This window comes from Heteronotia binoei, chromosome 8 (assembly GCF_032191835.1).
Source record: "Heteronotia binoei isolate CCM8104 ecotype False Entrance Well chromosome 8, APGP_CSIRO_Hbin_v1, whole genome shotgun sequence".
In the NCBI taxonomy this organism is placed as follows: Eukaryota; Metazoa; Chordata; class Lepidosauria; order Squamata; family Gekkonidae; genus Heteronotia; species Heteronotia binoei.
Window position 1 is genome coordinate 29,381,756 of NC_083230.1, and position 12,362 is coordinate 29,394,117.

The following is a 12,362-nucleotide window of genomic DNA, read 5'->3' on the forward strand; positions in this document are numbered from 1 at the left end:
TTTATCTTAGCTAACAGCAGTGGTGACACTTGAACCGGATTCTCCATTATGAACACTATATCATCTGCAAAAGCTTTATATTTATAAGAGAATCTTCTAATTTTTAGACCTTCTATTTTTTCATCTTTTTGAATTTGTTGTAACAAAATTTCAAGAGTCATTATAAACAACAATGGTGATAGCGGGCATCCTTGCCTTGTTCCTTTACTCACTTTCAATTCTTTGGTAAGGTCTGCATTTATACACAATTTTGCATGCTGATCTGTATATATTGCTCTTGTCATTTTTATAAATTGTTCCCCTAAATTAATTTTTTCCATTACCGCAAACATAAAGTCCCAATTTAAGTTGTCGAAGGCTTTCTCTGCGTCAACAAAAAATAAGGCCACTTCTTTTTCCGGATGCTTTTCATAGTATTCCACAACATTAATAACAGCTCTTACATTGTCCCTTATTTGTCTTTTAGGAAGAAATCCCGCTTGGTCTTTGTTTATAAAGTTGGTCAGGTATTGTTTCAGTCGCTCTGCTAAAATTCTTGTATAGATCTTATAGTCATTATTCAACAATGAGATTGGTCTATAATTTTTTACGTTTGTGCTATCTTTATCTTCCTTAGGAATCAGAGAGACTACAGCTTCCCTCCAGGTCTTTGGGATTTTCCCTTCTTCTCTTATCGTGTTTAACAACTTCAACAGTTTGGGTGTTAATTCATCCTTGAGAGATTTGTAAAATTTTGACGTGAATCCATCTGGCCCTGGAGCTTTACCCTCTTGCATTGCTTTTATTGCTGCTTCTATTTCAATTTTCTCTATTGGGTCATTTAATATCTTTTTCATATGTTCCGTCAAAGGTGCCACCTGAATGTTTCGTAGATACTCTTCCACTTTTTCTTTACTTACATTCACACCCTTGAATAAATTTGCATAGTATTTAAAGAATTCTCTTTTAATTCCTTCTTGATCCACTACTGTTTTCCCATTTGCCATGATTTTATTTATAGTCTTATTTTCTTTCCTTTTTTTTAATTGCCAGGCCAGGTATTTACCAGGTTTGTTTGCACTTTCAAACGATTTCTGTTTCAAATTTTTTAAATTCCATTCTAATTCTTTATTCAGCAAATGTTTAACTTGGGATTGTAATATCGTAATTTCTTTTATTAATTTTTTCTTCCCTGGTCTTCCTGTTTGGCTGGAAGACAGTCTGCAGCTCCCTAACAGAGGGGGATTTTATTGTCACTGTTCAGGGTATTAAAGACCCCTGATAAGGTCTATGCTCATTAACCCTAGGCAAGGGTTAACCCAAGACGACTTATCTTCCTTTAATGCTGTTGATATCGAACTGGAGCAGTCAGGGAGCTGACTCCTTCATTTCTTGATGTCCGGCAATGGAATGTCAACCATCGTCTGCAGTGACTCTAAAGTGACTTCGGTCACTTAAGGCTGTCGGAATCCAAGCACGCTAGAAGGACTGATTTTAATTGCAAGAAAATAGCAGCCGGGGGAGTTGAGAACATCTAAAAGGTAGACTCATCATTCTTATCTTCACTCTGAGAGACTTTGAATATAGTTTAAACACTGAGTGGATTAATAACAGACGAAGGCAAAGCATAATTGAATGGAAAAAAAACTTTTACCTTGTTAAGCTGAGCTCTGTGGCTTTGGATGTGAACAACAGCAAAAAAAAAAAAAAAACCTTTCAAGATAAGAGTGAAAGTTGGCAATGGGAGGCTGGTGACGCAGAAGAAAGAAAAGAGAGTTGCCGTGTATATATGCCCATAAACTGCAGAACCTAGAATGAACTGAGCTGAGTGGGGGCACAGCAGGAAAAGAATTCAGCTTGGGAAAACTGAACGCCGTAAAAACAATTGCCTTCAAAGATATTTTGGAGAAAGGACATATTGTTGTGAATTTTTGTGGTTGCGGTTTCTTCATGCAGCTCAAAAAACTGCGAGATTAGACACGAGATCAGTCTAAGCTGTGACAGGAAGTGAAACTAAAAGGGGCTGGACAATAAATCAGAGCCTATAAGGACAACAAGAGCTGTGACATCCGACCTTTGAACTAGGAAGGAATTGAGTCCAAGACTCAGATCAAGAAAGACGAAGAGAGACCTCTCTAGGCTGGAACTGTACCATAGAGAAATAACGATTGCCATTTTAAAAGGGAGAAAAACTGTCAAAATTGTTAAAATTCAATATCTTTGCTCAGGAAGAAGGGAGAAAAACGAAACTAGTCTCATCTGAAAGAACTGGCTCTAAGCTATTGGATTGGATGCTAAATTTTATGTGGGGATTTTTTTAAGGTTTGGTGATTTTTTATATGTCAGTAGAAAGAACAACACGTGCAAGAGCCCAATCATTTGACAAGATGCAGGCTCAATTTGACGCTCTGGAGGCAAAAATGTTAAAAGCTATGGACAAATTGCATTTGGCAATAAAAAAAGATATTAAAAAAGAAGTTGGAGATCTTAAGAAGGAGATAGAGAATTTTAAGGAAGAGACTCAAAATAAAGTGAAAGAGGTAGAGATGAAAGTGGATACACAGGCCTCTGCCTTGCTAAAAATTCAAGAAAAGGTCATAATACACGACTGTAAGTTGCTGGAGTCACAAGTGCGTCTAAGAGGGGTACCTGAAAAAGAAGACACAGATTTAAAAGGCTATATGGTGGATATCATCACTGAGTACATAGAAGAAGACCCTGACAGATTTAAGAGTATGTTGGAGGGTGCCTACAGAGTCAACTCAGTTTATGCGAAAAATAAAGGTCTGCCAAGAGACATCGTCATAAGATTAAGATCAAAAGAAGTGGCAGAGAAAATTTTGAGGAAAGGGTACCAAAAAGCCTGGGCAATAGAAGGGAGCAGAGTTAAAATAATGAAAGAGCTACCAAGAGAAGTGATCAGCGATAGGAAAAAGTACAAGAAGCTAACCGATCAGTTGCGTGCAGAGGGCACAAGATATAGATGGATAATACCAGAGGGTCTTGGATTTGAACAAAATGGCAAAAGGATTACAATAAGAAGCGAACAAGAGATGCATAGCTTTTTTGAAGAAAATAAAGAACCAACATCATAATGGAGTACAAATTACTATCTTGGAATATAAATGGACTAAATTCACCACAGAAAAGAAGGAGAACATTTCATTGGATTAAAAAGCAAAAATGTAATATAATTTGTTTACAGGAAGTTCATATACAACGCAAGGACAGTAAATTTTTGTGGAATAGAAATTTGGGGTTGGAATTTTTTTCACTAGCAGAGCAAAAGAAAAGAGGGGTGGTTTTTTACATTAAAGAACAACTTGACCCAAAATTAATCTTTAAAGACAAAGAAGGAAGATACATTGCTGTTGAGGTGACGATAGAGGCGAAAAAAACGTTACTACTAGGACTCTATGCACCCAATGGAGCGAAAGACAAATTCTTTAAAGACATAAATAGACAAATGGACGAAGAGACTTATGACCAGGTATTGATGATGGGTGATTTCAATGGGACAATACAAAATAACCTTGACAGATCAAGTCCAAAGAAGAATGATAAAGAAGGGAAGCTGCCCAATTCTTTCTTTGAGTTGATTAAACAGGAAAATCTAGAAGACATTTGGAGAAAGTTCAACCCTGAGGTAAGAGACTATACATTTTTCTCAGCAAGGCATAATTCTTTTTCCAGAATTGACATGTTGTGGGGTTCCCAAGGCTTGGGCCTCATAACAAAAAAAATTGAGATTCTTCCAAAGGTTTGGGCGGACCATAATCCAATATGCTGGTCAACAAAATTGCAAAGAAAATCAAGAAGATGGAGAATTAATGAGGATTTACTACAAAATAAAGACACTGTATCATTCTTAGAAAAGGAGACTGCAGCATTCTTCCAAATAAATGAAACGGATGATATGGAATATCCAACAGTATGGGACACTTATAAAGCAGTAATGAGGGGTATATTAATTACATTGAATAATAAAGACAAAAGAGCAAGAGAAGAAAGGCTGTCAGCACTGCAAAATGAAATAGATAAAAAAGAAAAGGACTTAAAAAAAAGACCAGGGAAGAAAAACTAGCTATCTGGTTTATTAAGGTTGAATGTACCGTAACTGTAAGAAAATTGTGCATACCTCTTTAATGACATAGCAAAAATGGGAACTGCCATCTGGTGGTTCTTTAGCGTACTGCATATAATCAGTGGAATAAGTCTGAGCAAGTAGAACACTCCTAATAGTTAATGGGGAAAGTTTGGCGTTCCAAATACAGCAATGTGAAAAAAGATATTATTGATTAGGTAAGTACTGTATTAGCTCAGCCATATTACTTTATGAGTGGTAAAAAGCAGAAGCTACTGTAAGTCTTATATTTGACTTGTAGACCTTGACTTATGCAACGTGAAATATAGCGGTGCTTCAAGTTTGCGGTGGGGCGACCTAAAGGAAGTCAGCCAGTTCACCAGATTCTCAATTATACAGATGAAATATTAAGATATATTCCCTTGAGAAAGGCTCAAAGACTATATAGTTATTAAAATCCATTGGGAGGAATATTAATCAGGACGTTAGTCTTGAGAGGCTTTGTAATTATGAATTTTTATGTTGTATTGTGAGTACTGGATTGTTACAAATGTATGGATGGACATTTTGATATTTTTGTATTTTGTATTGGTGATATGAATTTTGTATTGAGCATAGGAGAATTGTTGTAATACTGTAATACACTAGAGGCTAAAAGTATTGCTAAGTTGTTTATTTAATCATCGCACACAGTGAAATTGTCTACAATTACCTGGCTCTTGGTTTCAGACAGTTGCTAACTGTGAATGCAGAGGTTCTCTTTTAGTCACCATGGCTAATAGCCACTGAAAGACCTATCCTCCATGAATCTGTCTCAAGCCCCTTTTAAAGCTGTCTACATCTGTCTATATTACTACATTTGCTGGCAGCAAATTCCACATTTTAATCACTTATGTAAAGAAATATTTATTTTGTCTGAATCTACTGCCCATCAGCTTAATTGGATGTCCTCAAGTTCTAGTATGTTGGGAGAGGAAGAAAAAGTTCATCTTTGGTCTCCTGTGAAGTCCCACATTGGAAATTGCACATGCCCAGTCTGGCTTCAGAGGAAGAACTTTCTGGCTTCACCAGACTGAAAACGTCTTCTCCCCCATGGTGCACAAGGTGACATTTTCCCATTGAATCCTTTAGTCATAAAGCTAAAGCCATGGCAGCAAATCCCAGCATCCTGATTCATTGCAGTACTGCACCAACTATTGGCTGATACTCTGACGCCACTACCATTGGGTAGCCTCTCTGTCTCCCACACACTGCAGCCTTCCCCACGTTCTTGCAGGACTGGCTTGCAATCCGTCTCTGCCGTACCATTGACTGATTCTGCTCTCCCCTGCCCACTGCCAGCACCATCAGGTAAGAACACCACCACAAGGCCACTGACCTCTGAGGGAGACAGTTCTCTGCTGAGAGGTTCTCCTGGGGGCTTACTGATCACTACTGCCTCTCCTCAGGGCCCGTCTATCTTCCTTTTCATTTTTCTTTCTCTCACTCCTTTCTCCCCTCTTTTTTCTACCTCCCCCTTCTGTTCTTTCTCTCATTCTTTCTCTGTATCTCTGTCTTTCAGTCTTTTTATTTCATTCATTCTGTCTATCTTCCTCCCTTTAATCCACTCAAACAGTAGCTGTTACATCTCTTCAACTGACAAGGACTGTTCATTTACAGCAAGGAGGGGCCACTTCAACACCAGCAGAGAAACAGAGGGAGGGAAAGGGAGGCTTGCAATGGCTTTCTTCACAGTGTCAGCTACTTGATGCTACCAGCCATTTCTTCCCATGAAACCACTGTCACAAACCTCCAGGTGCTTGGTTCCCCCCACACACACACTGTGAAGAAAGACTATCATTTTCCCATGTAGAGGCTGCAGGATTGCGAATTCCCGGTTAGGAAATTCCAGATGGCAGAGAATGCCTTCACTTGGGTGGGTGGGAAGACAGCAAGGCTGGGGGGGGGGCACTCACTCAGAGGCCTTTAGTGGTACCTTTCCAGGTTGATGAAATTTCCTAAGGCAGGGGTGACCAACAGTAGCTTTCCAGATGTTTTTTGCCTACAACTCCCATCAGCCCCAGCCATTGGCCGTGTTGACTGGGGCTGATGGGAGTTGTAGGCAAAAAACATCTGGAGAACTACCATTGGCCACTCCTGTCCTAAGATATCAATAGAGGCCTCTGAGGGAGAGGACTTTCCTCCTGGGATCCACTGTTGCCAATCTCCAGGTGAGGGCTGGAGATGACTCAGAATTACAACTGCTATCCAGATGGCAGAGATCAGCTCCCCTTGAGGTAACGGGGGGGGGGGGGAGTGAATGCCCTCACTTGAGTGGGTGGGAAGACAGCAAGGGTGGGGGGCACTCACCCAGAGGCCTTTAGTGGTACATTTCCAGGTTGGTGAGATATTCCTGGTGGAGTTTGAGGGCATCTTCTGACTCACCTCCATATTCCCTCCTTTCTAATGCCTGTGATTTTGTTAAACTAAAATGGTGTAACTGAAGCACCCAAATCCCCACATTTCTGAATGTACTTAATTTTTAAAAAATTCTGTATGATAAGTATATTTAAGAATGGTTTGGGGATGGGATTTGATTTGTTACTATCTGATTGCACATCCCTAACTTTTAGAGGCAGCTGTTTAAAATAAAGATGGCATCAGCTCTGCAGAAGGACAGCTTGTAATTGCTCAGACTTTGAACTTACACTATACTTATTTACTAATAATCATATTGCTGTTTCACAGCAAGCTTTTTTTCATCCATTCACACAATGAGTTTTAACACACTCAGCATCCTCTGCTGAGTATAAAAATCCAGCATAAAAATCCGTAACAAAACAGTGCTCATGTAGTCATGGTTTCAATGACTGTAATATAGCTTTTCTCATTTGGCATTGCTTTCCTATTTGCATAATTTAACTTTGCATAATTTAATACTTTGCATAATTTAATAATACCCAATAAATCACTCCATCTTTAGCAAGAATTGAACAATGTTAATCCTTCTGGGGAAATTCTTCCATTTCCTACTGGGATTGGTCTGAAATAAGGTATTAATAGAAAGAACCAATGTACATCTATTTCCTTTGCTATTAATTAATAGAAAGAAAGCTTTATTTCCTTTATCCTGGATTCTGAAATCATAATTTTTAATATTGTTATGAAATGTGTTTGTATTAAATGTCATAGCTGCTGCATAATTCAAAACATCAGATGAAAAGAAAAGCTAATCCATGAGAATTTATTTAAATAACAGTTAAAATGTGTGAGCCTTTGTTGTGCATTTAAAAGGGCTCATTGGATTGTGGCCTTTGAGACATATTTCTCTCTCTTCCCCCCCCCCCCTTTCCCTACATTCTTATTGACTGTTTCAGCTACTCCGCTGTGAAAAGGAAAACTACTTACAGAGTTGTCTTTTGTTACCTGACACAAACCCTTGGCAGACATTTATATTAGTACATAAACGAAAGCACTGAAGAAGCATCAGGCTCATATTTGCTGGCTTCACTACCCCAATTTCAACATCTCCAAGGCCCAGTTTGCCCAGAAGTCTTTAAGAATTTTTATGTGGGCATGTAGGTTTCAGGGAGGGGGAAGGAATGTAGGAAGATCAAGGACACAGTTGTTGGGTCTAATTCAGTGCCCCCCCCATGCCTTCATTTGTACAGTAATATAAATGACAGCATAGAGCCTCTGTCCATCCAGGCAAATCATTATTCGATTCCATACATGTGTATTCACCTACCTCTGCCTATTAACTATACTCAGTGGTTCCAGACATACTCTTCTTCCCTAGGTATTATCACAGTTTTCTGACAAGGTTGGTTTACACTAGGGTTGCCAAGTCCAATTCAAGAAATATCTGGGGACTTTGGGGGTGGAGCCAGGAGACTTTGGGGGTGCACCAGGAGACATTGGGGCGGAGCCAGGAACAAGAGTGTGACAAGCATAACTGAACTCCAAGAGAGTTCTGGCCATCACATTTAAAGGGACAGCACACCTTTTTAAATGTCTTCCTTCCATAGGAAATAATGAAGGATAAGGGCACCTTCTTTTGGGGCTCATAGAATTGGACCCCCTGGTCCAATCGTTTTGAAATTTGGGGGATACTTTGGGGAGAGGCACTAGATACTATATTGAAAATTTGGTGCCTCTACCTCAAAAAACAGCTCCCCCAGAGCCCCCGAAACCGCCAGATCAATTCCCCATTATACCCTATGAGAAGACGTTTCCCTCTCCACCCCCTCCACCCCCCCCCCCCCCCGTTTCTGGGAAATCTGATGCAGGGGACAGAACTCACCTCCAGAGGTGCAGAGGCACATGGTCCTTTGGGGGCGTGGCTGGGCTCCCCTCCCTTCACCGGCCAGCTGACTGGGGACGGGAAGCAGCCTGAGAAAACTGAAGAGCTCTGGCTGCCGTTCTCCTCCCTCCCCTCCCCCCGCTTTCCCTTTTATGGCCAGCGGGGGGAGGAGGCTCCAAATCTGGAGTCTCCAGGCCTAGCGGGGGATTTGGGAACCCTAGTTTACACTTTCATTTTAGTAAAATGAAATGGATAACTGTGGGTGCTCCTTCAGCAAAACCAAAGGGGCTTTCCATACATGGAAAATCTTGGAGGGCTGGTCACATGAATCCTGGGCACAAGCTGACAGGGAGCCTGACTCCCCCATGGTTTTTAGTGGACTGCATGCAGCTTGGAGGTGGTTTGTGCCAGCAGCCACGAGGCTCACTTTTCATGTGGCTGCACTTTAGAGTCAGCAAGCTGGTTATAAGGTTCCTGAAGTGATACGTTAGGTAAGGTTCTGTGGATATAGTATGTTCACTTTGTGGGGAGCAACATCCAGATTAAACGTCAAAGGTCAAAAACTGACCAGTGTCAACCAGGAGTTGAGATTAAGTTTGGGGTCTGTTCTCAGGTAGACATTTACCTATTCGTAGCACTTCAGTGTTACTTGGTTGGGTGTGGTGCTTACAAGGGCATACTTGTTTCAACACAATGATGCCAATCCTTTAACCAAGTACCAATTCGGGGTGGTTGCTAAACTGGCATTGGACACATTAGGTTTAGGTCATTTTCAGTTTGATACCCATCCTTTCAGCATTGAGGCAGCATCTACAGTGGTGGCCATGGACTACATTGCACCAGATATTCAGTGATTTTTGGTGCTGAAGGTCACAGTGCTACAAGGCCTATGTTCAGGGCTTTTTTGTAGAAAAAGCCCAGCAGGAGCGCATTTGGACATTAGGCATCACTCCCTGATGTCACCAGAAGTGTTTTCATCCTGCCATGCCCACCTTGCCACATCATCGGAAGTGGCATCAGCTAGGCCAAATGAAACAGGAGTATAAAAGATGTCAAGGAGAAACTTAACATGCATTTTGCTCTAAGATGTTAAGAGGATGTGGATCCTAAGGCCACATTTGCATTGCAAACCTAGACTGATTCACTTGTCACAGCTTTTTCCTAAGAAACTTTGAGAACTGTAGCTTTAAAAATATTCTGTTAAGAAACTCTGACAGAGAAGGTGGTTCACTGAAATTTACCAGGCATTAAGTTTGTTTAAGGTTGTAGCCAGAGTCTCTTGGAGAATTATCATCTCAAAGAGCCTTCTGAGATGCCATGGCAAATGAATCTGGGTTTTAGAACTGAACATGTTCTCTTGCTAAAGAACAAATGCAACAAACAACAATGTTATGCATCTGCTTTCTAAGGAACAGCAGCATGTATGCATATTTTGTTTTCTAATTAAAGAGATCTAAGCCATTAAGCATGAAAAAACAGAGTTTATCCCTGGCCTACAAACACACATTACAAACAGCTTCTTGTTTCTAACACAAAATTTTACCTCCTGTTGAGGTCAGCCACTGATGCCCTGCAGGTGATGGCTTTTGGCAGTTCTAAATTACTGTACTCCACTTACTTTGTTTAAGTCAGTGAATCCCCACTGTGCAAGTCAGCGGTTTCCCAGCAGCTGCTGATGTGTTCTCTGGAACCCACACTCTTCTGGTGGTGGTGGAAAGTGTCATCAAGTTACAGCTGATTTATGGCAGGCCTTCATGGGGTTTTCAACACAAGAGACAAACAGTGGTGGCTTGCCATTGCTTGCCTCTGCATAGCAACCCTTGACTTCCTTCATGGTCTCTCTTCCAGGTACTAACCAGGACTGATTCTGCTTAGCTTCACGAGATCTGACAAGATCAGGCTACTCTGAACCATTCAGATCAGGACACACTCTTCCGATCTAAAGCAAAGACCCAGAGTTGTCTTTCTACCACCTCACTGGAGAGGGAAGTGCTTTGGAAAAGCCTAAGAGGCTTCACTTTTCTTTTTGCAGGGAACACCCATTCAGAAGCTGCTGCCTCCATCATAGGAAGATGTTTGGCTTGGAACATTTTGTATTTGACCCATGGCAGCTTTTTGCACTGATGTCCACACCTTGTTCTCAAAATTCCACTAATGCCTATGGGGTCAACAAGTTCAGGGATCCTTGGTCTAAACCAGGGGTGACCAAATTTGCTTAACGTAAGAGCCACATAGAATAAACTTCAGATGTTTGAGAGCCTTAAGACATGAACGTCTGATGTTCAACGGAAGGAAGGAAGGACATAAAAGAAGCCATGTTGGATCAGACCAATGGCCCATCCAACACAACACTCTGTTACACAGTGACCAAAAACAAACTCAGGTGCCATCAGTAGGTCTATCAGTGGGGCCAGGACACCAGGAGGGAAGGAAGGAAGGAAATAGATGAGGCAGAGGGAGGGAGATGGAAAGAAAGCAGCTTTAACTTTAAATGCATTCTCTGAGCCAGCCAGCGGGGCAGAGCGGGCTTGGAGATCCACATGAAATGTATGAAAGAGCCACATGTGGCTCCCGAGCCACAGTTTGGCCACCCCTGGTCTAAACTAATGGGACTATAATCCTGATTGACACTCCTTGTACAAACTCTAAACTCATTAACTACCAACACCAGGCATACAGAATTTACATCATAGAGATGTAGAGCGAGAGTCATGGCCAGCAAGTGGGAGTAGTGAAGTAGGCAGCCACCTGGGGCACCACTTTGCCTATGGGGCAGCACCAGACCTGGGAAGCTGAGAGCAGCGGGACGGCACATCGGCGTGTGCTCTCCTCCAAACCTGGCTTCCCTTGCAAAGGAAGCCAGATTCCAAGGAGAACACACCATGTCCAGATGCTCTTGCCTTGAAGGTGAAAGCAGCCAGGCAGGGCATTGGCGAAGTTTCTTTGAGGCTGGCTTCCCAAGCTTTGCAAGGGAAGCTGGGTTCAGAAGGGGATGCGCCCTGCTCAACTGCTCTTGCCTTGAAGGCGAGAGCAGCCAGGTGGGGCATGTTCTCCTCTGAGCTCGGCTTCCCTTGCAAGAGTAACCGAGCTTGGAGGAGAACACCTGTGCAGTGCACTTTCAGAGGCACTCCAAGACTGCCAACAGCCCTCGCTCAATCTTGGGTCTGCCCAAGTGGGTGAGCCACACTTGCACAGTGCGCTCTCAGAGCACCTCTGAGAAAGCTGAGCGGGGGGCTGCGGGTGAGGCGCACCTGCACAGTGTGTTCTCAGAGCGCCTCCAAGAGTGCACTGCACAGGCACAGTCTACACAGCCCTCCCCTGCTGTGTCGCCATGCCTGCCCTCCCCACAGATGGGTGCAGCGGTGGGGCAGGCATGGAGGGGGGACGGGGCATGCTGGCCTGGGGTGCCTGAAGCCCTAGCACCTGGCCTGGCCAGAGTGTAAGTGCCAACTTCTATCTACCTTCATGGTGCCTCATGGCTAGTAGAGACTTTCAGTTTTGAATCAGAAGCTTAGGCTGTGCTCATTCTACTTTAAAAAAAAAAAGTCTGTAGGGTGTGTGTATTATGCCATCATGTCACAGCTGACACAATAACCCATAGGTTTTTGAAGGCAAGAGATGTTCAGAGGTGGTTTGCCATAGTACCTTAGAGGCCAACAATATTATGGTTTTCGAACATTTTTCAAAGACTGTGTGCCATACCGACATAGACTGGTATTTATGCATAGTAGCTATCTTCACAAATCAAAAATGTTGTTGGTCTCTAAGGTGCTACTGGACTTAAGTTTTATTCCCAACTTTTTCAAAAGAATGTTTTTCAAAAGAATGTCCTCCCCCCACCCCGAAAAAGTGTATTCAGAACAGGGTAGTGGTAAATGGATCCCAAGAATGTGGGAGAAAAAGACAAGAGAAGACTTCTGACAGACTTCTAAACAGCCATGCCTAACCAAAGTAAAAGAAAGAAGGGCAGCAGCAGCTTGGGGGGTGGAGAGAGAACTCAGAGAAGTGTGTGTGTGT